Raw genomic sequence first — 5,001 nt, forward strand, 5'->3', positions numbered from 1 at the left:
ACCTCCCTTACTTACAAAATCCAAAAGTTAGTCAGGGTATAGTTGTGTTGTTTGCTCCTTATATTTCTGACCTCTCCATCCGGAAAACATTTCGCAACAAAGAACACATATTCAGGAGAAAGTGGTGAACCAGAAGAAACACTGAGATACCCAAATACATTCATGATTTTAAACATTTCATAAAATATTTAAAAACCATTAAACTGGGATAGATTTTTTTATTTGAGGCAAATACTTCCACATTGTGCTAAAACATCTCAACTGATCTGTTATATATTATTTAGGAGAAAATATTTAAACAAATAAAAATGTACATTAAAAGCAAAGAGGGAAAGTGTTCCATTTAGCGTAAGTTTTATGATGGTAAAACATTTTTCCAGTTAAAGCCATTATTTGATACTTTGAGTTAGCATAAACTTGAACTCATGGTGACTGCATTATGTGCTGAATATATTGAAGGTACTGGTAAAGACAAATATAAATTCAGGGCTGCCAGTATTAACATGAGACAAAATAAGATTCAGTGGAAAAAATTATTAAATGGAACAAATATTGTCATTTACAATAATAAAAGTTACATATAAATATCAATGAATACATAGCTGTTATTAGTTTTATGCATAATAATCATATTAAAATATATAAACTAATGCTATAAAAGTAAATTTTTGAAAATAATTATTTTTATGAATATTAAACAAAACATTTAATTCAAATACTGAACTTATTAAGACTGAACATATAAAATATATAAACTACTTAAAATATATCTCAAAACCTTCAGGTTGCTATATAAAAATAATAGCAGAGAATCCAAAAATATGAAATCAACTACATCAGAAAGTATATTTTAAAAATCAAGGAGAGCTGGTTCTGGAGCTCCTCAAATGAAGGGAATCAGGCAGATACTGTAGAGATGCAAAAGGGGTGCCAAAATTCTAATGGTGAGGGAACACCGATAATGTTGCTTTCAGCAAGAGAAATTCCCATTCTCAGTGAGAAAATATTGATAGTTGGTAAATCAGATCATACATAGATGAAAAACTTTAAAGAGGAAGACAGTAAAAAGTGTGCAGGGCTTAAGATGTCAATATCAGGATGGAACTGATTCTAAGGAAGAAGCAGGTAACATGAAAACTGAAGGAAACTCCCCCATAGAGATTCTATGGTGAAAAGAAAAAAAAATAAAAAACAAAAATTAAGAGTACATCAGAAATTAAAAAAAAAAAGAAGAAGAAGAAGATTGACAATTTTTCCCTGCTAAAAAAAAAATGACCATTACTATTGAAGAAGTAATAGTCTATTGTATCAAAATGAGAGGGTGTCTTGAACCAGTAAACCTAATTAGCATTCCACAATTCTCATCTTTCTCTTCATATAATGATTACTGTTTATTTAGAATAATAACATTTACAAAATAACATACTACAGGCTATATTTTCACAATGCTAACATAGTAAAAACATAGAGAAAAATAAGTGCAATATTCAGAATGATAAGTCTTCCTCTTCCAAATAAAATGAAGCTGACCCAACTATAACATACACTTCAATCTGAATGAACATTAATTATTAAAAATATTAAATACTGAAACTAGCATTTATAGATGTCAAAACATAAGCAACAATAATACAAACCTGATACCAGGATTTCAATATCTAGAGTGAAAACAGATTACAAAAGAATATATAAAATGAGAATTGAAAAGTTTCAGAAAAAATATGAATAGAAAAGATAAAATATCTGAGAAACAAAGATTTATTAACCAAAGCGAGGATAAATTTAAAATTTAATGTGTGATCACAGAACTGCATACAAACCAACTTTAAGACGAAAATAAAAATAAATAAGAAAGAAAATTCAGAAAGTAAGTGACCAATACAAAGAAAAAGCAAAATAAGAGCCAATGTATATGTAAAAAAATGTAATTTCAGCCCAGGTATAAGCACACACAGAGATAAACACACATAATAAAACTAATATTAAAAACAATAATTCAAGATCGTTCTCCAGGAAGTAAAAAAGACCTGATTCTACATGGTGAAAAGTTTCATGATGTATCATTACATAATTGACCAAGAACATTCAAGTCCAGATATGTTGTGGTAAAACTACTATATTTTAAAAATTTGCAAAAGCAGTAGAATTAAAATGAAATTATTGTGGATCCAGGAATTCATAACAAGATACTTACAAATGAAAAAAAATCAGACATTGCAAGAGAAACATACAAAGCCAAAGTATAGTAGAATATCGTTTCCAACAAGCTTAAAGAAAGCAATTGTGAGTTAAAGTATATATCCATATATGTACATACATGTATAGATATGTATATATTCATACACACATATGTACACACATACATATATATACATATATACATATATACGTACATACATATATCCATATATGTACACACATATATGTGTGTGTGTGTATATATATAGAGAGAGAGAGAGAAAGAGACAGTGAGAGAGCTGCCTTTAAATATCAGAGTTATAACAGTATTTTTATATATGTAAGGCCTCATGGAATATTGTAATTATGAACTCTCTTTGAGAAGTCAACTGGAGGGTGAGCTTTATTCCACATATTGATAACTAGGAATATTTTTTAAAATGGCTCATGGCTACATTTAACATATTAAATTGTAGATCCGACAATTAATCAAGTTGGAAACATGGCTAAAGATTAGAACAAAATATGATTTGTCACATTGGTAACAGTAACATATGTATTCAACTAATATACTCATCTGACAACTTGAAAAATAGATGGTTAAATAAAAATAAAACATAAATCTATTTTAAATATATATATTTTAAATATATTATAAAAGGAATCACTTAAAAAGTACAAATCTTTTAAGGTAAAAAAAAAGGTTACTATAGTCTTCAGCATAGTTTGAAGTCAGGTAGTATGATGCCTCCAGGTTTGTTCTTTTTGCTTATGGTATTCTGGGATATACAGGCTCTTTTTTGATTCTATGTGAAATTTAAAGTAGTTTTTTTCTAATTCTACAAAGAAAGTCAATGGTAGTTTGATGGGAATAGCATTGAATTTATAAATTACTTTGGACAGTATGGCCATTTTAATGATATTGATTCTTCCTTTCTATGAACATGGAATGTTTTTCCATTTCTTTGTGTCCTCTCTTATTTCTTTGAGCAGTAGTTTGTAGTTCTCCTTGAGGAGGCCCTTCAAGTCGCATGTAAGTTGTATTCCTAGGTATCTTATTATCTTTGTAGAAATTTTGAATGGGAATTCATTCATGATTTGGCTCTTTACTTGTCTATTGCTGGGTTATAGGAATGCTTGTGATTTTTGCACATTAATTTTGTATCCCGAGACTTTGCTGAAGTTGCTTATCAGTTTAAGGAGTTTTGGTGCTGAGATGATTTTCTAGATGCATAGTCATGTCATCTGCAAACAGAGACCATTTGACTTCCTCTCTTCTTATTTGAATACCATTTATTTCTTTCTCCTGCCTGATTGCCCTGGCCAGAACTTCCAATACTGTGTTGAACAGGAGTGATGAGAGGGCTCATCCCTGTCTTGTGCTGGTTTTCAAAGGGAACACTTCCAGCCTTTGCCCACTCAGTATGATATTGGCTATGGGTTTGTCTTAAGTAGCTCTTATTATTTTGGGATATGTTCCATCAATATATAGTTTATTGAGAGTTTTTAAGTACCAGAACAAACATACAGACCAATGGAACTGAAGAGAGACCTCAGAAATAACACCACACATCTACAACCATCTGATTTTCAACAAACCTGACAAAAACAAGCAATGAGAAAAGCATTCCCTGTTTAATAAATGGTGCTGGGAAAATTGGCTAGTCATATGCAGAAAACAGAAAATGAAACCTTTCCTTACACCTTATACAAAAATGAATTCAAAATAAAGACTTAAATGTAAAACTCAAAACCATAAAAACCCTAGAAGAAAACCTAGGCAATACCATTCAGGACATAGGCATGGGCAACATAACTGAAATGCGAAAAGCAATGGTGGCAAAAGCCAAAACTGACACATGGGATCTAATGAAACTGAAGAGCTTCTGAACAGCAAAAGAAACTATCATCAGAGTGAACAGGCAATCTACAGAATGAGAGAAAGTCTTTGTAATCTACTAGTCTGACAAAGGTCTCATATCCAAAATCCACAAGGAACTTAAACAAATTTACAAGAAAAAAAACAAACAACCCCATCAAAACATGGGCAAAGGATATGAACTGATACTTCTCAAAAGAAGAAAGTTATGTGACCAACAAACATATAAAAGAAAGCTCATCATCACTGGACATTAGAGAAATGCTAATCAAAACTACAATGAGACACCATCTCATGCCAGTCAGAATGGTGATTATTAAAACATCAGGGAACAATAGATGCTGGCAAGGTTGTAGAGAAATAGGAATGCTTTTACACTGTTAGTGGGAATGTAAATTAATTCAAACGTTGTGGAAGGCAGTGTGGTGATTTCTTAAGAATCTAGAACCAGAAATACGATTTGACCTAGCAATCCCATTACTGGGTACATATCCAAAGGAATATAAATCATTCTACTATAAAGACACATGCATACCAAGTTTTATTGCAGCACTATTTATAAAAGCAAAGGCTTGGAACCAACCCAAATGCCCATCCACGATAGACTGGATAAAGAAAATGTGGCACACATATGCCATGGAATATTATACAGCCATTAAAAAGAATGAGATCATGTCCTTTGCAGGGACATGGAAGAAGCTGGAAGCCAGCATTCTCAGCAAACTAACAAAGGAACAGAAAACCAAACACTGAATGTTCTCACTCATAAGGAGGAGCTGAACAGTGAGAACACATGGACTCAGGGAGGGGAACAACATATACTGGGGACTGTCGGAGAGTGGGGCCCCAAGGAGAGAGAAGATCACAACAAACACCTAATGCATGTGGAGCTTAAAACCCAGATGACAGGTTGATAGATGCAGTGAACCACCATGGCACATGTA

This window comes from Trachypithecus francoisi, unplaced genomic scaffold, assembly GCF_009764315.1.
Source record: "Trachypithecus francoisi isolate TF-2019V2 unplaced genomic scaffold, Tfra_2.0 Lachesis_group5, whole genome shotgun sequence".
NCBI classification, from domain to species: domain Eukaryota; kingdom Metazoa; phylum Chordata; class Mammalia; order Primates; family Cercopithecidae; genus Trachypithecus; species Trachypithecus francoisi.